The 23,725-nt window shown below is 40.4% G+C and overlaps 1 protein-coding gene and 1 long non-coding RNA gene across 4 annotated transcripts in view; one reads left to right on the top strand and one right to left on the bottom strand.

Annotated features, from left to right (window-relative positions):
- The first annotated feature begins 624 nt into the window (after window positions 1-624).
- LOC133619211 (ELKS/RAB6-interacting/CAST family member 2) overlaps window positions 625-23,725 on the top strand; it is a 432,577-nt gene continuing 409,476 nt past the window's right edge. For all 3 annotated transcript variants that reach the window (XM_061980157.1, XM_061980149.1, XM_061980165.1), the window contains exon 1: window positions 625-1,032. The gene's annotated coding sequence lies outside the window, so the exon portion shown is untranslated. The remainder of the gene's footprint in view (window positions 1,033-23,725) is intronic.
- LOC133613517 (uncharacterized) lies at window positions 7,353-23,555 on the bottom strand. The gene is made up of 3 exons (XR_012050622.1): window positions 23,097-23,555; window positions 7,708-7,855; window positions 7,353-7,624 (listed from the first exon to the last, which is right to left on the bottom strand). It is a non-coding gene; the product is annotated as an uncharacterized lncRNA (long non-coding RNA).

The following is a 23,725-nucleotide window of genomic DNA, read 5'->3' as shown; positions in this document are numbered from 1 at the left end:
TATTTATATATACATATAATAAAATAAATATATATATATATAGCTAGAATTAACTGAAAGTCAAGTATTTCTTATATGTGTGTGTGTGTGTGTGTGTGTGTGTATATGTGTATATATATATATATATATATATATATATATATATATATATATATATATATATATATATGCTGTATATATTACTTGACTTGGTGAATTCTAACTGTAAATATACTCCTCCCCTCTTAACCACGCCCGACGCCCCCCACCTCCCGAAATCGGAGGTCTCAAGGTTGGCAAGTATATTTGAGGGACAAGCGGTAAAAAATGGATGGATGGATGGATGGGGCACTGCATTTTGTTCTAGTAGCTGTTTTGGTTCAGGGTGGTCTAAAACCTTTGTGTATATTTTGTACTTTTGTGTATATTACTCGTTTGCCATTTCCGGTTCTATTTGGCTGTTGTTGCACACATGGCGTACTTTTGATTGTCTTACAATTGAATGATGCCGACAATGTTGCTGCTGATTATGTGCCACTGGTTCAATCATCGCGGTTCGGGCAGCAGTCCAGTCGTGCACGCGCCAACAGTTGCGTGTGCGCGCGCACACGCGGGCTCACAAGTGATGGCAGGAGAGGTCAGGAGTTGGGCGGATGACACCGCGAAAGAGCTCACTGCCAGGAGGCGTTCACCGTACAAGTGAGCCACCGGTTGATGGAGGAGAGGTGCGTGTTCTTCCGTTCTCAACATTACTCCAACACATGACAACGACAAGGATTGAGTTGGCGGCGCAGATTAATTATTACGTAAGGCATCGGACTACAGTTGCATGCAGCCGCGTGCTCTCATATGAGCTGGAAACTAATCCTCTAATGTAGTCATAGTAGAATTGTAGGCGAATGTATCTCGTTGGAGACTCCTTACATAGACATTATGACAGGCAAAGGCAAGTTTGTAGGTATGTTCTACCGAGGGGTTCGAGCCCTCGATGTGTGACGTCAGGCAAAGCAACTACTTTTGTCCCGGGCAACAGCTGGCCACTTCTACAACAAGGTAAATGGAATACTTGAAATCTACTTCATTGTTTTTAGAGAATGTTGAATGATGGTGCATGTGTTAATGTTAGCTAGCTCTTCAAGAAGTGTGTACTGTTTAATGTGACACTTTTGCCCGGTGCATGGTGTGCTGCAACATCCCTTAATGTACCAACACTTTTTGCACACGGCCTTGATGCAGCCCCACTAAGCATCCCAAACTACATTCATTGTCTGAAACAATGAGGGATGAAGGATTGACAGCTGTGTTATGACTGACAAGCAGATTTAACCAATCCATCAATTGCATGTTGGGCAGAGACCACCAGCATCCAATCCTTTTGGATTAGAGGTGGGATTATGACTTGGATTTGCCTATGATTTGCAGACTGTCCCAATATCTGGCCCATCCCAGATTGAGTTGACTATGTCCTGATTCCCCAAGGATAATGTTTTACCTACAGACCTCAATACCAAAAGCCTAACACACTTTCTACAATTTTTTGTAAATACAATACATTGCAATTAAATAATTTTGAGTTTTAATGGATTCAATTTAGATGTAGACAAACTTTATTGATCCACAAGGGAAATTGTTCCACACAGTTGTTCAGTTACAAAGGATGGAAAGGGTAAACACAAAATATTTACCTGGTGGGTGTAGTAGTTTGCAGGACTGACTCACAGTCAGGAGATCAGGGTTAAAATCTCTGTTGGAACTTGGTCGTTGGTCTTTCCTCTGCTTGTGTGGTTTTTCTTTGGCCTCCTTCCACATCCCGATGACATGCATGTCAGGTTAATTGGAGACTCTAAATTGTCTAAAGATGTGGTGAATGTGAGTGAATGGTTGTTTGTCCATTTGATTGTACCGTGCCTCCCTCCAGATGTCAATCCAATCCAATCCACTTTATTTATATAGCACATTTAAACAACAAAATGTTTCCAAAGTGCTGCACAACAATATTAAACACAATTAAAAACAATATAAAATAAATATGATTAAAAACAATTTCAAAGGGTAAAACCAATTAAAACAGTAAATAGAAAGCAACATTTTAAAAACACAGAGGACCACACAACTCACGTAGTGTTAAAAGCCAGAGAATAAAAGTGGGTCTTAAGACGAGACTTAAAACACTCCACTGTGGGAGCAGTTCGAACATGGAGGGGCAGAGTGTTCCAGAGCTTAGGGCCGACCACAGAGAAGGCCCTGTCTCCCCTGGTTTTAAGTCTCGTCTTGGACACCACGAGCTGGAGCTGGCTGTCAGCTTGGATTGGCTTCAGTTCACTGGTGTCCCGAATGTGGACAAGATATATAAACAATTAAATCAATGATGAAACACAAAGTAACATTTAACATATAATTTTTTTTAAAGTGTTTTCTCTTTTTTCTTGCTTTACTACATGTTTTTTCTGGGCCTTTAATGTGCCACACATTCAATTGAAGCAGTATCAGGATTGCCGATGCCATGTTACAAGACAACGCTACCAAAATGTGGCATGGATGTGTCTCAGTTCAATCAGCAAAAATGTCCTTGCATGGTGTATATAGTAATAATGCAATTTATAGATGTTATTGATATAAGTTATTTATTTTGTTAGTCTTCTTGTACCCTGTAGGGTAATCCAAATAGATCATCATCATTTCAAAGCACCCTTACTTCAAGAGTTAAGTTGTACATAACCATAATGTAATGATATGATAATTTGCCCAGGCTATCTATTTGTATGTACTGTATATGTATATATGTGTGCGTGTGTGCTTGTATGTATGTATGTATGTATGTATGTGTGCATGTATATGTGTATTTATTTGTGTATGTATATATGTATGTATATGTGTGTAAATAGGTATATGTACGTAAGTGTATATATGTATGTGTATATGTATTTGTATGTATATGAATGTACAGGCCTCGAATTGTAACTTTTTAAGGTCAATGCAAGTGTTGCCTGAAAGGAGGGCTGATATTTTAGGGCACCAAGGAAAACATTATTTTTCTATATATAAAATAAACAGTGTTCATGTATGACCAAAGTAATAATTAAGATTATTGTTATTGTTAAGGAAAGCACTGTTTAGGTGTGAACGTAATACCATCATGTCATTCGTAATGTCTAATAAAAAGACTATAGATAAGGTTATCCATATATTTATAGACAAATCTTAGTTTTTTTTATTCTTTAATAACATCAACTTGTCAGCTTTTTGTCATTACATGATGCTTTTATCTCTCTTTTTACATTTTGATAGAGAGAGTTTTTATTTTTATTTTTGTTTAAGATATGTACATTTATATGTCATACTTGCCAACCTTGAGACCTCCGATTTCGGTAGGTGGGGAGTGGGGAGGGTGGGGGCGTGGTCGGGGGCGTGGTTAAGAGGGGAGGAGTATATTTACAGCTAGAATTTGTCAAGTATTTCATATATATATATATATATATATATATATATATATATATATATATATATACATATATATACATATATATATATATATATATATATATATATATATATATATATATACATATGAAATACTTGACTTTCAGTGAATTCTAGCTATATATATATTTATTTTATTATATATTTATATATATATATATATATATATATATATATATATATATATATATATATATATATATATATATATATGAAATACTTGACTTTCAGTGAATTCTAGCTATATATATATATATATATAGTATAGCAGTTCTCTCTAAAAGCCCTAAATGTTATTGTCACATATGCATGTACAGTAGATGGCAGTATTGTCCTGTTTAAGAGTGTCACAACATTGCTGTTTACGGCAGACAAACTGCTTTACGTTAGACAAAAACGTGACTGCTGTTGTTGAAAGACGTTGATGAAACTGCCTAACAATAAACCCACATAAGAAACCAAGAACTCGCCCTCGATCATTCTACAGTTATATCGTGATTGGGCAGGCACGCTGTTTATATTGTGGGAACGCGGACGTGAGAACAGGCTGGCTGCTGTCGACACGTCACTCAGGTCCGCATGGAGCTGGAGGGGGCGTGGCCTCCAGCTCCACCTGAATTTCGGGAGATTTTCGGGAGAAAATTTGTCCCGGGAGTTTTTCGGGAGAGGCGCTGAATTTCGGGAGTCTCCTGGAAAATCCGGGAGGGTTGGCAAGTATGTTATATGTACATGTAGATGATGTATCGAGACAGATCCATTAAGAGTTTGAGCAGAAATATGTCATATGGGAATTAACTATACACAATAAAACATTAACAAAATGCTGTGTCACATGAATGTTTTTTGAAGTAACACCTTAGTGACATGAAAAAAACACAATGTAAAAAAAAACAACTGGTGTTTACGTTTTGATATCAAAATAAAACACAAAACAGTTTGGCTAATGAAGATGAAGTCTAATAAACACGCTTTGTTCTTCTCCAACGCCACCCTAGTGTTTCAGTACAACAGTTTGGCCAACAAAAAAAACCCCGGAGTGATACCCTTCACATCGAATACACAATCTTCACTGCCTGCGTTCAATTCGGTGAGATGACTAAACATTTAGCTAGTATTGATGTTATCTGAACACTGATACAGTTTGCAGTTAAATAAAGGAGGAGTGAACATCCCAGTAAACAAAGTAATGACTTTATAAACAAAGTGTGACAACGTTCACGACACATCCCCTTATGCAAAACATCAAATAATTTTCTCCTTCGCTGTATACTTTTAGTGTGGGGACAAGTGCGTCTGTCTCCAATATTCTCCACACCTGTCTCCATCTAAACACAGCAGTGCGCTCTTAAACACATGCCGGCAAGCATGGGAAAATAACGTTAAACCAAGCGCTTGGCTCTGTTTACTCCGAGGGGAAATCTCCGCAGCAAAGTCGGTGTCGTTGGTCCGCCGTTGGTCAAGCCAAACGATGCTAGTGTGCATGTGCCTGACTTCGTGTTGCCGAAAATGCATTAATAAATGACATTATTTCGGTAATTAAAAAATTAACGGATGGATGGATGGATGGACCGACCGTCGGGAATTATTGCAAATTATCATTATACCGTTTACCGTTACATCCCTCGTCCATTAACAAGTAAAAAGATGTTAGGTGTATCGCCTAACATCTCTTGTCAGAGATGTGAGGTGATATTTTTTTCTACATTATTAAATGTTTCTGATATTATGTGCTTTACATGTTGTACAAGTTAGTAGTAGTACCGGTAGTTTATTTTGGACATGTTAAAAACAAAGTAAATGAAAAAAATAATGAAAAAAAGGAATCAATCTTGATAACATTACAGTAAGATACAGAAATACAAACACACATTTCACAATGAATGGTTAGGTTTTTTCATATCCACAGGAGTGGGAAGAAGTCAAACTTTTTTACTCCCACCTTTTATTTTGTAAATCAAATAACTAGCTTTCTTATCATCATTATCGGTTTCATAATACACCTTACGGTGCAACCTGGACACATCATCAGTGATTCTCCCGGGGTCATAGGGTGTTTCGGGTCTTAATCAAACACCCTCTCCCGGGCAACCCAGCCGAGGGTGATCAGTCCCTCGACTTGTGTCCAGGTAGCGCTCCACGCCACGCGTCCCCCCTCCGACGGTCTTCCCCGGGGTTGCGCCGGTGGTGCTTGGAGGTTCCAGGCACTGTGGGGAGTGTCCGGGCCTGGGTACTCCTCCGTCTCATCAGGGCCGTACAAGGTACTGGCCCCTGTGCGTTGCACCACGGGTTTCCTCAGGCAGCCTATCTTGGTCTTATGTGTCTTCAGGGTTTTTCGCAGCGTTATATGGGTGCTCCCTTGCGGGAGCTGCAGCTTGGGATGCTACCGCTCCCTGCCCTGGTTGCCGTCTTTCCGGGCTATCAACTGTCTCCAGTTGTCACCACTCTTTCGGGGTTGTCATCCAGCCTCTTCCTGGAAGTCAATGGCGATGCCATACTGGATCGGTTTCATAATACACCTTACGGTATTATTATTATATACAATAATGAATTCTTATAAGTATATTATAAGTCTTATTACAATATATTATCAATAATCTTTTACCCACTTTTCTTTGGCACAAAAATACAGTACATACATACAATATACACATACTGTATATAGTCACGTGAATAAAAGTACTTATTGACACCAACCAATAAGTAAGCAACTACTCTTTTAATCGCTTTTTTTAAACAAAATTAAGGTTGGAGATTCTTTTAATTCTGCATTCAAACTGTCCCATAGTTTAACCCCACATATTGCTTCTTCGTGTTGTGCGCACATTACCCCTTAAATTATGATCCCTATATCCTGCCTTATGAATGACCGTTTTTGCTTTCCTTTGCAGGTTGATAAGTGGATATAGTGTGTTATATTATTTAGCCTGTTAAACATTCTGCAATTGCAGACTATCAATCAGAACAGATTATAAAAGAATATTCCATTGCGATGGTAATATTGTGTAATGAACTGTAATTACACGATTGGAGCTGCAGAGGGCAGTGGCAGGCATGCCTGCAGTATTAAACCTAGTCTCAGTTGTAGCGATGAAGAAGGCAAGTTTGTACAAAGACAAAAGGGGACGGTGTGGCGAGGTTGGGAGAGTGGCTGTGCCAGCAACCTGAGGGTTCCTAGTTCGATCCACTGATTCTACCAACCTAGTCACGTCCGTTGTGTCCTTGAGCAAGACACTTCACCCTTGCTCCTGATGGGTCGTGGTTAGCGCCTTGCATGGCAGCTCCTGCCATCAGTGTGTGAATGTGAGTGTAAAAGTTGTCTGTCTATCTGTGTTGGCCCTGTAAAGAAGAGGCGATTTGTCCAGGGTGTACCCCGCCTACCGCCCAAATACAGCTGAGATAGGCTCCAGCACCCCCCGCAACCCCGAAAGGGACAAGCGGTAGAAAATGGATGGATGGAAGTTGTTTGTGTATTTATTTCAGTATAAAAGTGTAAAATTTTTTTTGCTTCGGTCATGAAATTATGATATTAACGCTTAAATCTCTAGAGTCTACATCAACTTCAGATCTATCCGTCAATTCTATTTTTTATTTATTTTATTTTATGTTGTTTTTTTGTTTGTTTTCTGCCCTTTTTGTCAAAGAAAACTGTTATTTTTTATGGCAAACACATAAAATGTGCAAAAATCTTCCACAAAAAATATTTTTCAAAGTGAAATATTTGATGTGAAGTAATCAGAGCCTTGGATAGGTCAATAATGTTATGTACTGAGAGGGAGGTGACGGCACAGACAACAGGGGGAAGTAATGTTCTATGATTTATTGTATATATAGTCAATGTATATATAATAATAATAAACAATACTAACTAAAACTATAGAATGGCGTGTGTGACAAAACCCAAGAGTGTGTGTGTGTGTGTGTGTGTGTGGCTATTAGTATGGTTAGCTGAAGTGTGTGTTACCAAGTGTTGAGTCGAGCGAGAGGAGGGACAAAGCAGGAGGGGCCGTCAGTGGGGCAGGCAGATGATCCAGGGCGAGAGAGAGAGGCGTCAGAGTCCGTGTCCATGCGAGGGGGTCGAGATCCGGGAAGGCAGTCGAGATCCAGGGGGAGGAAGTCCAAGGGAGCGAAACACACAGCTCAAAACCAAGGCGACGGAAGGAAAGCACTGTGGGCACAAGGGAGAAGACAGGGGACAAATCATGCACGGGGAAGAAACACGGAGAGAGCATAAAGCTTGTGTCGGCTTACGGTACACCATAGAGAACTAAGTTCCCGCCAGAATCCTTAGGTCCACTAGTCCTTATACAGCTCACCCTCATCAGTCCCAGGTGTGCAGATTGCCGATCGGCCACAGGGGCATTTCTCGGCGCGCTGCCAGTGTGAGTTCGAGCCCGCGCTGTGACAAATAATTCATAAAAACATTGATTTTGATTCAATATTATGTTTTTAGCAGTGACAGTTATTTGTTTTATTAGTCAACATTGCAACTTATTCTTAGTTACATTTCACCTGTAAGCTCTTTTATTCCACTTTTGTTATGTTTTTGTTTATTTTAATAGTAGTTTTAGAATGTGCCGTGGACCTTTAAAACATTAGCTGCGAGCCGCAAATGGCATCCCTGCCATAGATAATAAAACATTTAATCTGATATGTCTATCGATAAAAAACAGAGCCTGACGACGTATGCACGTTTATCATAACGCACAATCAGCGTTTGTCGACATGCAAAGTATGTTTTTGGGGTGGAGGAGTCTGGTCGTGTACTGGTTAGCTTGAGGGTAACAGCTAGCCTGATCTCCATCCTCGAACGATGTCGATCCAGCGGGAGATAAAAGTGAAGTTTCCATGGAGTCACAAAGACTAAAACAACTAATTTACTGGAGACATGGCACAGGATGAAGTTAAAAAGGTTGACTTTAAAAATCCACGTCCCGGGGACGCGCGGACTTCCGGAAATGCACGTCCTTTCTGATTTCAATGCGTAAAAAGACACAAAAAGTGCGTTAACGCCAACAGTGTATATATGTATATACTCCGTATACATATATGTGTATATATTAGGGTTGTCCCAATACCAATATTTTGGTACTTTATATTTCCGAACCTTTCGATACTTTTGGATGCTTTAAAATAAAGGGGACCACAAAAAAATTCATTATCGGCTTTATTTTAACAGAAAAGTCAGAAAATGTTACGTCTAATATACATTCCTTTTTTTTTTTGGCCTGTCCAGCTTCTCAGGCAAATCATATAGTTGATGTAGATGCCCATATCGGCTGTTCAGATTTACTTTACAAAAGAGAAGTGTAGGATAATTCTCTTGTTGCCTTATTTGTCCATCCATCCATCCATCTTCTTCCGCTTATCCGAGGTCGGGTCGCGGGGGCAGCAGCTTAAGCAGGGAAGCCCAGACTTCCCTCTCCCCAGCCGCTTCGTCCAGCTCCTCCCGGGGGATCCCAAGGCGTTCCCAGGCCAGCCGGGAGAGATAGTCTTCCCAGCGTGTCCTGGGTCTTCCCCGTGGCCTCCTACCGGTCGGACGTGCCCGAAACACCTTCCTAGGGAGGCGTTCGGGTGGCATCCTGACCAGATGCCCGAACCACCTCATCTGGCTCCTCTCGATGTGGAGGAGCAGCGGCTTTACTTTGAGCTCCCCCCGAATGACAGAGCTTCTCACCCTATCTCTAAGGGAGAGCCCCGCCACTCGGCGGAGGAAACTCATTTCGGCCGCTTGTACCCGTGATCTTGTCCTTTCGGTCATGACCCAAAGCTCATGACCATAGGTGAGGATGGGAACGTAGATCGACCGGTAAATCGAGAGCTTTGACTTCCGGCTCAGCTCCTTCTTCACCACAACGGATCGATACAGCGTCCGCATTACTGAAGACGCCGCACCGATCCGCCTGTCGATCTCACGATCCACTCTTCCCCCACTCGTGAACAAGACTCCGAGGTACTTGAACTCCTCCACTTGGGGCAAGATCTCCTCCCCAACCCGGAGATGGCACTCCACCCTTTTCCGGGAGAGAACCATGGACTCGGACTTGGAGGTGCTGATTCCCATCCCAGTCGCTTCACACTCGGCTGCGAACCGATCCAGTGAGAGCTGAAGATCTTGGCCGGAGGAAGCCATCAGGACCACATCATCTGCAAATAGCAGAGACCTAATCCTGCAGCCACCAAACCAGATACCCTCAACACCCTGACTGCGCCTAGAAATTCTGTCCATAAAGGTTATGAACAGAATCGGTGACAAAGGGCAGCCTTGGCGGAATGCAACCCTCACTGGAAACGTGTCCGACTTACTGCCGTTAATGCGGACCAAGCTCTGACACTGATTATACAGGGAGCGAACTGCCACAATCAGACAGTCCGTTACCCCATACTCTCTGAGCACTCCCCACAGGACTTCCCGGGGTACACGGTCGAATGCCTTCTCCAAGTCCACAAAGCACATGTAGACTGGTTGGGCAAACTCCCATGCACCCTCAAGGACCCTGCCGAGAGTATAGAGCTGGTCCACAGTTCCACGACCAGGACGAAAACCACACTGTTCCTCCTGAATCCGAGGTTCTACTATCCGGCGTAGCCTCCTCTCCAGTACACCTGAATAGACCTTACCGGGAAGGCTGAGGAGTGTGATCCCACGATAGTTGGAACACACCCTCCGGTTCCCCTTCTTAAAGAGAGGAACCACCACCCCGGTCTGCCAATCCAGAGGTACCGCCCCCGATGTCCACGCGATGTTGCAGAGTCTTGTCAACCAAGACAGCCCCACAACATCCAGAGCCTTAAGGAACTCCGGGCGGATCTCATCCACCCCCGGGGCCTTGCCACCGAGGAGCTTTTTAACTACCTCGGCAACCTCAGCCTCAGAAATAGGAGAGCCCACCACAGATTCCCCAGGCCCTGCTTCCTCATAGGAAGACGTGCTGGTAGGATTGAGGAGGTCTTCGAAGTATTCTCCCCACCGATCCACAACATCCGCAGTCGAGGTCAGCAGAGCACCATCCCCACCATACACGGTGTTGACACTGCACTGCTTCCCCTTCCTGAGGCGGCGGATGGTGGTCCAGAATTGCTTCGAAGCCGTCCGGAAGTCTTTTTCCATGGCCTCCCCGAACTCCTCCCATGTCCGAGTTTTTGCCTCCGCGACCGCTGAAGCCGCACACCGCTTGGCCTGTCGGTACCTGTCTGCTGCCTCAGGAGTCCCATGAGCCAAAAGAACCCGATAGGACTCCTTCTTCAGCCTGACGGCATCCCTCACCGCCAGCGTCCACCAACGGGTTCTAGGATTACCGCCACGACAGGCACCAACCACCTTGCGGCCACAGCTCCAATCGGCCGCCTCGACAACAGAGGTACGGAACATCGTCCACTCGGACTCAATGTCCAGCGCCTCCCTCGTGACATGTTCAAAGTTCTTCCGGAGGTGGGAATTGAAACTCTCTCTGACAGGAGACTCTGCCAGGCGTTCCCAGCAAACCCTCACAATGCGTTTGGGCCTGCCAGGTCTGTCCGGCATCCTCCCCCACCATCGCAGCCAACTCACCACCAGGTGGTGATCGGTAGAAAGCTCCGCCCCTCTCTTCACCCGAGTGTCCAAAACATGAGACCGCAAATCCGATGACACAACTACAAAGTCGATCATGGAACTGCGGCCTAGGGTGTCCTGGTGCCAAGTGCACATATGGACACCCTTTTGTTTGAACATGGTGTTTGTTATCGACAATCTGTGACGAGCACAAAAGTCCAATAACAGAACACCACTCGGGTTCAGATCCGGGCGGCCATTCTTCCCAATCACACCTCTCCAGGTTTCACTGTCGCTGCCAACATGAGCGTTGAAGTCCCCCAGTAGAACGAGGGAATCACCCGGGGGAGCACTCTCCAGTACTACCTCGAGTGAATCCAAAAAGGGTGGGTACTCTGAGCTGCCGTTTGGCGCGTAAACGCAAACAACAGTCAGGACCCGTCCCCCCACCTGAAGGCGGAGGGAAGCTACCCTCTCGTCCACCGGGTTGAACTCCACCGTGCAGGCTTTAAGCCAAGGGGCAACAAGAATTGCCACCCCAGCCCGTCGCCTCTCACTGCCGGCAACGCCAGAGTGGAAGAGAGTCCAGCCCCTCTCAAGAGAAATATATATATATATATATATATATATATATATATAGAGCCGTGGTCAAAAGTTTACATACACTTGTAAAGAACATAATGTCATGGCTGTCTTGAGTTTCCAATAATTTCTACAACTCTTATTTTTTTGTGATAGAGTAATTGGAGCACATACTTGTTTATCACAAAAAACATTCATGAAGTTTGGTTCTTTTATGAATTCATTATGGGTCTACTGAAAATGTGATCAAATCTGCTGGGTCAAAAGTATACATACAGCAATGTTAATATTTGGTTACATGTCCCTTGGCAACTTTTACTGTAAAAAGGCACTTTTGGTAGCCATCTACAAGCTTCTGGCAAGCTTCTGGTTGAAATTTTGACCACTCCTCTTGACAATTGGTGCAGTTCAGCTAAATTTGTTGGTTTTCTGACATGGACTTGTTTCTTCAGCATTGTCCACATGTTTAAGTCAGGACTTTGGGAAGGCCATACTAAAACCTTAATTCTAGCATGATTTAGCCATTCCTTTACTACTTTTGATGTTTTTTTGGGGTCATTGTCCTGTTAGAACACCCAACTGCCTCTAAGACCCAACCTCGGGCTGATGATTTTAGGTTGTCCTGAAGAATTTGGAGGTAATCCTCCTTTTTCATTGTCCCATGTACTCTCCGTAAAGCATCAGTTCCATTGGCAGCAAAACAGGCCCAGGGCATAATACTACCACCACCATGCTAGGTGTTCCTGGGATTAAAGGCCTCACCTTTTCTCTTTCAAACACATTGCTGGGTATTGTGGCCAAACAGCTCAATTGTTGTGTCATCTGACCACAGAACTTTCCTCCAGAAGGTCTTAACTTTGTCCATGTGATCAGCAGCAAACTTTATACGAGCCTTAAGGTGTTGCTTCTGGAACAAGGGCTTCCTTCTTGCATGGTAGCTTCGATGCAAAACACGCTTGACTGTGGACACTGACACCTGTGTTCCAGCAGCTTCCAATTCATTGCAGACCTGCTTTTTGGTGGTTCTCGGTTGACTCTTGATCATACTGACCAATTTTCTCTCATCAGCAGGTAAATAGCTTGCGTTTTCTTCCTGATCGTGGCAGTGACAAAACTGTGCCATGCACTTTATACTTTCGAACAATTGTCTGCACAGTTGCTCTTGGGACCTTAAGCTGCTTTAAAATGGCTCCAAGTGACTTTCCTGACTTGTTCAAGTCAATTATTCGTTTTTTCATATCTGTGCTGAGTTCCTTTGACTTTCCCATTGTCGCGTTTGTAACCGAGTCTAATGACTGCATCACATGAGCCCTATTTAAATGGGCTCAGAGAAGTCAACAAGTGTCGTCAATCATAATCACTCACTTGAAGTTAAGAGGCCATGCCATGAAGCTAATTTGATTTGATTGTAACTTTTCTACATCACCAAAATTGATAATGTATGTTGCTGTAGGTATACTTTTGACCCAGCAGATTTGGTCACATTTTCAGTAGACCATCATAAATTCATAAAAGAACCAAACTTCATGAATGTTTTTTGTGACAAACAAGTATGTGCTCCAATAAATTTTTTGGAAACTCAAGACAGCCATGACATGGTCCTTCACGAGTGTATGTAAAATTTTGACCACAACTCTATGTGTAATGTACCGTAACATTTTTTTGTTCAAATGAAGCCAATAATGCCATTTTTTTGTGGTCCCCTTTATTTAGAAAAGTATCAAAGTACCGAATTTCTTATTGCAACCCAAGAACAATTTCTTTATTGCTTTTGTTCTGGTCCAATAATTGACTGTAATATTCTTTTCTACTTGTTCGTAGTATGCCAGTTAGCTTGTTCTTATACGTTTTGTACTTGTTTTCTGCTTCTGTAAATTATTGTGTTATAAATGTTCTATATAGTGTATTCTTCTTTTTGCAAGCATTTCTCAGTCCATTTGTAATGCATGGTTGATTATTTTTATTTTGCTTCTTACTAAGTTGTTTCAATGGACAATGTTTGTCATAAAGCATCTCGAAGGTATTAAAAAAAATACCATATGCATCATCTACATCATTTTCACTGTAGACATTGTCCCAACTCTGTTTTCTCAGATCATTTTTGAGAGCTGTCATACTTTGTTCTGTACATATTCTTCGAAAAGTATTTTTGCCATCCATGTTCCTCTTCTTGTAGTTTCCGTCGTAGATTATGAAAACTGGCAAATGATCACTGATGTCGGATATTAGCAGGCCACTTGTGGTATTATCAAAATCATTGGTAAAAATATTATGAATAAGTGTGGCGCTGTGTCCTGAGATTCTGCTTGGCCTTGTGATTTTAGGATATAAACTCAGGATATAAATATATACATTGTGTCAAAGTCATCTATGGACTTTTGTTTATTAGGGTTCAAGAGGTCAATGTTGAAATCTCCACATACAAAGGTTATTTTTTGACTGATTTCAGTAAAAGTTTCCCTAATCCAGTTCTCCAACATATTATCAATGTTTGACTTCAGTGATGTATATATACAACTGATCAGTATGTTTTTGCTTTTTTCTTGACATATTTCAATGGTAATACATTCTAAGATATTATCAATAGCTAGTGACAAACTCTTTACCACATTGTAGTTCAGGTTCTTCATCACATACACAGCTACTCCCCCTCCGTTCTTGTTGTTATAGTTTAGTTTATATCCTTTTAGTTCAAAATCCATTCCTTTTTTAGCATCAATCCGTGTTTTCTGAGATAGCGATAATTTTGAAGGGTTTGTTAAATTGCTCCAAAAAATGTTTCACATTGTTTTAGTTAGCATACAAACTTCTGCTGTTTAAATGAATAATCGACAGTTTGTTGTCTATTTTAATGTTTCCGTTATATTGTTCATCTGAATAATAAAAACATGTATTCCTTGTGTGAAAGAACAAATTTGTATATGGATCTATATCTGTCATGTCTGTGTAATCATGTTTTGTTTTGTTTAGTTATTGGACTCTTTAGTTTCTGGCTTTTCACTCCCTTGTCTTGTTTCCATGGTTACCCATTAGTTTCACCTGTTCCACGTTTGGACTCATTGTGCACTCTTGTTTGTCACCATAGCAACCCATTAGTTTTCACCTGCCCTCACGACTCACGCACCTGTCTTTAATCATGTCACTATTATTTAAACCCATTGTTGCCAGGAAGTCTCCCTGGCGACATCATACCCCTGACTTTCTGCTTCTCACTCTGTTTACCTCTGCGCACTTCATGCCATGTCAAGTAAGTTTTTTCTATTCATGCCACAGTTAGCGACTTTTTGTTCATGTCCATAGTTTTTTGCCCACGTGCAAGTCTTTTTGTTTCGTTAGTCAAGTTTGTACTTCCACCTTGAGCGCGCTTTTTGTTCCTTTGTTAGTGTAAAATAAATAATGTCTTCACCTTCACGCCATGTCTGGTCCAAATGTTCATTTGCACCACGGGAGAACAAACCACGCCATATCCAAGTCTTGACAATATCCTTATCTAATTCCAGACTATTGTAATCTATGTTGCTGAAGGTTTTCAGTTCCTGTTCTCCAATCATTTGTGTTGCTCTCTGAATGTTTGTGAGTGGACATTGTGTCTACATTCTTTTTCTTTTAGCATCATCAGTTAAAGTTAAAGTTAAAGTACCAATGAGTGTCACACACACACGAGGTGTGGCAAAATGATTCTCTGCATTTGACCCATCACCCTTGTTCACCCCCTGGGAGGTGAGGAGAGCAGTGGGCAGCAGCAGTGCCACGCCCGGGAATAATTTTTGGTGATTTAACCCCCAATTCCAACCCTTGATGCTGAGTGCCAAGCAGGGAGGTAATGGGTCCCATTTTTATAGTCTTTGGTATGACTCAGCCGGGGTTTGAACTCACAACCTACCGATCTCAGGGCGGACACTCTAACCACTAGGCCACTGAGTAGGTGTGATGGTAGCTGCCAGATATTTTGCGCCATTCGTCACGCACCTTGCACACACTAAAGACCTCTTTCAAGGAAAGCTGTGTCCACTTGGTGATGTTATTCGTGTAGGATGTTGCAGATCTCCCTTGTTTTCTTCTATCTTCAATCTTACCTTGTGTAACGTTTTTCATAATGTTATAGTTTTGGTGCCTAATGGCATGTCCAAAATATTTCAGTTTTCTTGATTTTACCATGTTCAGTAGTACAACGTCTGTATTTAGCTGTTACAATATACTACTGTTACTTCTCTTGTCCGTCCAGCCGATCCTCAAGATTCTCCTATAACACCACATCTCTGCTGCGTTTATTATTTTCTTCTCGTTGTTTCTTATGGTCTATCCTTCACATCCATATAGCATTACAGGCCACATCACTGTCTTGAAGACTTTTAATTTCAATACTGTAGTAATGAATCGGTCTTTCCAGATGTTATTCAGCTGTACCAGTCTCTTATTTGCCTTTCCAATTCTTGCTATAATATATTGTGTGAACTTTCCATCTGCTGATTTTATGGATCCAAGGTACTTTAAATGATCTGATAAACACCCGTAATAAGAGGGTTGGTACAAAGCACTATTGGCAGAGGTTCAATGGCAAAAGCAAAAAGCAATGAGCTTAGTGGGCAGCCTTGACGTGAGAAACGGTAAAGGCGAAAATATGGGGATTCAGTATTGTTTGTCCTGAACGACGCCTCAGGAGATGAATATAGTAGCTTAATCCATGAAATAAAACTGTTACTAGGGCTGGGCGATATGGGCTTTTTTTAATATTTCGATATTTTTAGGCCATATCGCGATACACGATATACATCTCGATATTTTGCCTTAGCCTTGAATTAACACTTGATGCATATCATCACACCAGTATGATGATTCTATGTGTCTACATTAAAACATTCTTGTTCATACTGCATTAATATATGCTCATTTTAAACTTTCATGCAGAAAAGGAAATCACAACTAAGTCAATTGACCAAAACTGTATTTATTAAGCAGTTATTAAGCAGTGGCACAAACATTCATGTCATTTCAAAAAACAGAAATTGCAAGATTGTCAGAAACATTTTAAAACAAGCTATTAGTGCACTTTTGTGCATGATGTCACTAAGATGACATATCAAAACAACACTAAATTTAAGTGCACTTTTTGTACAGAATGCCACTAAAATAGTTTAAAACAAATAAGGTGCACTTTTTGTGCATGATGTCACAAGATATTTCAATAACTGTCAAATAAAAATGAGCTGCATACTAGGAAATCAAGAAGTGTATGTCCTTTGCTATGTGGTAGGTTACTGTGGACATTATCTCCTTTTGTTGTTGACTATTTTTTTCATACGGTGTTGATCTGGAAATGTTTGCCTCTGCATTTTAATGGTGTGAGCACCGAACGGAGATGTTGACATGCGGAGTAAGCACTCTTCATTCTCTAGCAAGGGACTTTTCAAATTATGCTACATATTAGCAGTAATGCTACTTTTTGTAGCAACACTTTTGCCCCACACTTGACAACTTACGGTTGTCTGTTCGACATATTCCCACTTGTAGCCAAACCACCGCCAGACGATGGACCCCCTGTTGTTTTTCTTGGGAATTAATTCTTCCTTCATTTGTCACCAGATTCGCACCTTCTTTCTCTCGTATTACCACTCGCACCACATCTAACGTTACCCATGCTGCTACCTCTCTGCTCCGCGAGGGCGTATAGGTATCTGACGTATGACGTGACAGTATGAGACGTGTGTAAGAAGGTGTGCTTGCTGTCTGTGAGAAGGAGACACAAGAAGGAATGGGAAGAGCCTGTAGTGTAATGCCAGCAGCTAAAAGCAACTGCGTGAGAACGTATACTCGAATATCACGATATAGTAATTTCCGATATCACACAGAGACAAACCCGCGATATATCGAGTATATCGATATATCGCCCAGCCCTAACTGTTACCAAAGCCTAATCTCTCCAGGACATAAAATAGATAAATCAACTCAACTCCGTCAAAAGTCTTTTTAGCATCCATAGATGTCACTGCATCTTCAGTGTTAAGAGCAGACACATACTACAATATATTGAAATGACGTCGAAGAATAGAAAAGGAGTGCCTATTCCTGTCAGAACGTGGATTTTTATGCGGCTTGCTGCGAGATTTGTTCTCCCGGGAAGCAAATGGCCTAGACCGGACAAGGCTTGAAGGTAGGAACATTATTTAATCTATCTATACTTAAGGGGTACAAAGAAAAAGCGCTCACAAGGCGAAGGCACAAACTTGGCGCAGGGAACAAAACTAACACTTTAACGTAAACTATGAACATAAAACAAACAACATTTACTGTGGCATGAAAATAGCAGCACAAACTATGGCATGGACAGAGCATGAAACGAACATCAGCATGAAACTATCAATGACGCCAGACTGACTAACTGACAACGATAGGCTTAAATAATAATCTCCTGATTAGAACAGGTGCGTGCATAGGGCAAGTGAAACTAATGAGTAGTCATGGAAACCAAAACAAACAAGAGTGCACAAAAACAGGAACTATGGAGTCCAAAATCCAACAGAACATAACCAAACAAAACATGATCTAGACCACAGATCATGACAATTCCGAATTAACCCGGTTTGATCTGCATTAATAATTGAAGGAGAATTGTATCCAGACGTAAAGCCAGCAGTTTGGTTAATAATTTTAAGTCCACATTTAACAGGCTAATAGGATGATATAAAGTGCACGACAAAGGGTCCTTGGCTTTTTTCAAGAGGAGAGAAATTGAAGTTTGGTTAAGCGTTTGCTGGAAGCGGCCACATTCAAACGATTCATTGTACATGTACAATAATAGGGAGGATAGCTTAGGCAATTTTTTTTTTTTAACTCAGGAGGATTGCTCCTGAGTTTTTGATTTTCCATTTTGTAGCGATAACGCTGCAACATTTAATTCCGCAGCAGTAATTGGTCTCTCTAACTCTACCGCAGCAGACTGATCAACCAATTGTCCAGATTGGCAAAAATATTATCAAGCTCAGGAGTAGAACAATGAGAAGATGAGTAAAGGGACGCATAGAAATTGCTAAATACATTATTGATCTCAAGGTCATCCGTAACTATACCTGAATCAGATTGAATCTGCTGAATATAATTGGATGCTGATAACTGGCATAGTTGATCAGCTAATAGTTTACCAGCTTTATCGCCATGTTCATAAAACTGAAATCTTGAACGTAGTATTTGTTCAGTAGCACGGTCTGTCGCAAGGACATGCAGTTCTGTTCTGCCCGTAGAAAGAGCCTTTCCTTCTAAGTATCAAGGTTTAGAAAGGTGCAGTACAAGTTATCTAACAGAGATATGCGTTATGTCAAACTAGTCAATTTATTCTTCCTGAGTTTTCTCTCATAACTTGTTTAGGATATTATCTTGCCCATAATGTATGCCTTCAGCGCCTCCCAAAGTACAGAGGCCGACATCCCGGGAGTCTTGTTCCAGAGCACAAAGAAATCAGTTTGATGCAAAACAAAATCCACAAAGTCCTGATTTAAAAGTAATCATTTAGAAGTTATATATATATATATATATATATATATATATATATATATATATATATATATATATATATATATATATATATATATATATTAGGGTTGCAACAACTAATCGATTAAAATCCATTATAAAAATAGTTGGCGATTAATTTAGTCATCGATTCGTTGGATCTATGCGCATGCGCAGAGGCTACGTTTTTTTTTGTGTTTTTTTTAACCTTTATTTATAAACTGCAACATTTACAAACAGCTGAGAAACAATAATCCAAAATAATAGGGGTGTAACGGTACGTATATTTGTATCGAACCGTTTCGGTACGGGGGTTTCGTTTCGGTGCGGAAGTGTACCGAACGAGTTTCCACATGGACATATTAAAGGGGAACATTATCACAATTTCAGAAGGGTTAAAACCATTAAAAATCAGTTCCCAGTGGCTTATTTTATTTTTCGAAGTTTTTTTTCAAAATTTTACCCATCACGCAATATCCCTAAAAAAAGCTTCAAAGTGCCTGATTTTAACCATCGTTATATACACCCGTCCATTTTCCTGTGACGTCACACAGTGATGCCAACACAAACAAACATGGCGCATAGAACAGCAAGCTATAGCGACATTAGCTCGGATTCAGACTCAGATTTCAGCGGCTTAAGCGATTCAACAGATTACGAATGTATTGAAACGGATGGTTGTAGTGTGGAGGCAGGTAGCAAAAACGAAATTGAAGAAGAAACTGAAGCTATTGAGCCATATCGGTTTGAACCGTATGCAAGCGAAACCGACGAAAACGACACGACAGCCAGCGACACGGGAGAAAGCGAGGACGAATTTGGCGATCGCCTTCTAACTAACGATTGGTATGTGTTTGTTTGGCATTAAAGGAAACTAACAACTATGAACTAGGTTTACAGCATATGAAATACATTTGGCAACAACATGCACTTTGAGAGTGCAGACAGCCTATTTCAGGCGCGCTAAGAACATATATTTTTCCACGATTTCAGCACTCAGGTTAACCATACCTAAATAGACACAAAATACTGCATTACACAAGACTTTTTTCTTTCTTTTTCTTTAGTTTATTTCGAACATGAACACACTTACATCATAATACATCACACAATTTCATATCATTTCATTTTACATCATGCCCGAAAAGGAGTAGGAAGAAGCAAAGCTTATTTAATCCTACCCCTTTCCCACTTCAAGCGTTTACAAATATATAGAATCATTTACTGACCTTTTTATATAATAAAATAACATCTATGAATTAGTATACAACAGTTTTGTAATATGTAATTAATTAATTAATTCAGTCATTATTAACATACTGAGATGAAGAATATCTTATTTTCAATAAGGTTGAAAGTATTTCTCATAATTCTTCTTTTTTGTACTCTGTAAGCACTATTATTTTTGAACAACCTCTTAAACTGGATCATCCATCCATCCATCCATTTTCTACCGCTTATTCCCTTTGGGGTCGCGGGGGGCGCTGGAGCCTATCTCAGCTACAATCGGGCGGAAGGCGGGGTACACCCTGGACAAGTTGCCACCTCATCGCAGGGCCAACACAGATAGACAGACAACATTCACACTCTCATCCACACACTAAGGCCAATTTAGTGTTGCCAATCAACTTATCCCCAGGTGCATGTCTTTGGAGGTGGGAGGAAGCCGGAGTACCCGGAGGGAACCCACACAGTCACGGGGAGAACATGCAAATTCCACACAGAAAGATCCCGAGCCCGGGATTGAACCCAAGACTACTCAGGACCTTCGTATTGTGAGGCAGATGCACTAACCCCTCTGCCACCGTGAAGCCTAAACTGAATCATATCAGTACAATTTTTAACTTCTTTACTTAATCCATTCCATAATTTAATTCCACATACTGATATGCTAAAAGTTCAAAGTGTTGTACGTGCATATAAATGTTTTAAATAATTTTTTCCTCTAAGGTTATATTTCTCCTCTTTAGTTGAGAAGAATTGTTGTACATTCTTTGGTAGCAGGTTATAGTTTGCTTTGTACATCATTTTAGCTGTTTGCAATTTTACCAAATCACCAAACTTTAATATTTCTGACTTAATAAATAAAGGGTTTGTGTGTTCTCTATATCCAACATTATGTATTATTCTAACTGATCTTTTTTGTAACACGGTTAGCGAATGTAGCGCACATTTGTAGTTATTTCCCCATATTTCTGCACAATAACTCAGATATGGTAACACTAGCGAGCAGTAGAGAATATGTAGTGATTTTTGGCCCAGGACATATTTTGCTTTATTCATTATTGAATTTTTTTTTGCCACCTTATGTTGTATGTTTTGTATATGAGATTTCCAGTTCATTTGATCATCTATTAATACTCCCAAAAATCTAGTTTCTTTTACCCTTTCTATGTCTACTCCGTCTATTTGTATTTGTGTATGATGCTCTTTTCTACTATTACCAAATAGCATTATTTTAGTTTTACTGAGATTCAAAGATAGTCTGTTTTTGTCAAACCATCTTTTTAATTTGTTTATTTCTTCTGTTATTATTTGTATTATCTTCTGTGTGCTCTCTCCTGAACAGAAAGCAGTTGTGTCGTCTGCAAATAAAACCAACTTTAAGTCCTTCGTAACCTTACAAATGTCGTTTATATAAAGATTGAACAATCTTGGTCCCAGTATTGACCCCTGGGGTACACCACAGGATATATCTAGCCGTGTTGACATATTTTCACCCATCTTTACATATTGCTTCCTGTTGGTTAAATAACTTCTTACCCAATTCAATACCAAACCTCTGATGCCATATCGTTCTAATTTTCGTATTAAAATATCATGATTAATTGTGTCAAATGCTTTTGTTAAGTCCATGAATACTGCGGCCGCACATTCTTTACCATCTATTGCATTGGTAATTTCCTCTGTTATTTTGGTTAGTGCTATTGATGTTGAGATATTTGCTCGGAATCCATATTGGTTCTCCACAAGCATCCCACTTTTGTTAATAAATAAATCTAATCGACTATTGAATAATTTTTCCAAGATTTTGGAGAATTGTGAAAGTAATGAAACTGGTCTGTAGTTAGTAAACTGGTGTACGTCTCCATTCTTATAAATTGGTACGACTTTTGCAATTTTCATTATATCAGGGAATTTACCGGTTAAAAATGATACATTGGTGATATATGTCAGAGGTTCTGAAATGTCTTGTATAACCTTTTTTATCGTTACCATATCTATTCCATGACAGTCGGTTGAGGTCCTGGATTTACAATTTTTTACAATTTTGATTATTTCTTCTTTTGTTACACTTTTAAGAAACATGGAATTGGGATTTCTGTCTATGAGCTCACTCAAGGCCTCAACTGACCCATCATCTGCATTTGGAATTCTTTGATCCAGATTTTTTCCAATATTAACAAAATAATCATTGAAACGTTCAGCTATTTGGTTCATATTGTCATTTTTTGTATTTCCATCTAGAAAGTACTGGGGGTAATCTTTCTTAGCACCATTTTTAATGATGCTATTTAGGATGCCCCATGTTGCTCTCATGTTGTTTTTGTTCTTGTTTAATAATTGACTGTAGTATTCCTTCTTACATGTTCGTAGTATACCAATTAGTTTGTTTTTATATTTCTTATACTTATTTTCTGCCTCTATTGATCTCTGTGTTATAAATATTCGATACAATGTGTTTTTTTTGTGACAAGCATTTTTCAGTCCTTTTGTCATCCATGGTTGGTTATTTTTCTTTTGCTTCTTACTACGTTCTTTCCATGGGCAATGTTTATCATAGAGTGTAAGAAAGGTGTTAACAAAATTCCCATATGCATCATCTATATCATCTTCATTATATACGTTGTCCCAAATTTGTTTCCTCAGATCCTTCCTGAAGGAAATCTACTCGAATGATTGAAAAAAATATTTTTAAGCTAAATTATTGGTAAACACAGTTTATGTATAATAATTTTATGTAAAACCGCGAGTAATGAATAAAGTTTTCATCAATTAATATATTCTGTAGACATACCCTCATCCGCTCTCTTTTCCTGAAAGCTGATCTGTCCAGTTTTGGAGTTGATGTCAGCATCTGCTTTGAGTGTCGCAGGATATCCACACATTCTTGCCATCTCTGTCGTAGCATAGCTTTCGTCGGTAAAGTGTGCGGAACAAACGACTGACCATTTCGTCGGCTTTCCCCACACCCTCGTATTTTGAACAAATTTCGTCCAATTTCTTGCCACTTTCGCATCTTTGGGCCACTGGTGCAACTTGAATCCGTCCCTGTTCGTGTTGTTACACCCTCCGACAACACACCGACGAAAGTGAGAAAATGGCGGATTGCTTCCCGATGTGACGTCATATTGTGACGTCATCGCTCCGAGAGCGAATAATAGAAAGGCGTTTAATTCGCCAAAATTCACCCATTTAGAGTTCGGAAATCGGTTAAAAAAATATATGGTCTTTTTTCTGCAACATCAAGGTATATATTGACGCTTACATAGGTCTGGTGATAATGTTCCCCTTTAAGTAGCGTACTGCACGTTGTGTAAACAATACTCAAAATGCCGGACATTTGAGGCATTTAAGAAACTCCGCCCTGACAGCCCCGCAAAAGAGGACATGTCCGGTGAAAAGAGGACGTATGGTCAGTCTATC

The sequence above is a fragment of the Nerophis lumbriciformis genome, linkage group LG01 (assembly GCF_033978685.3).
Source record: "Nerophis lumbriciformis linkage group LG01, RoL_Nlum_v2.1, whole genome shotgun sequence".
Classification (NCBI taxonomy): domain Eukaryota; kingdom Metazoa; phylum Chordata; class Actinopteri; order Syngnathiformes; family Syngnathidae; genus Nerophis; species Nerophis lumbriciformis.
The sequence above is the reverse complement of the archived record's forward strand: the minus strand, read 5'-3'. Positions and strand labels throughout refer to the sequence as shown.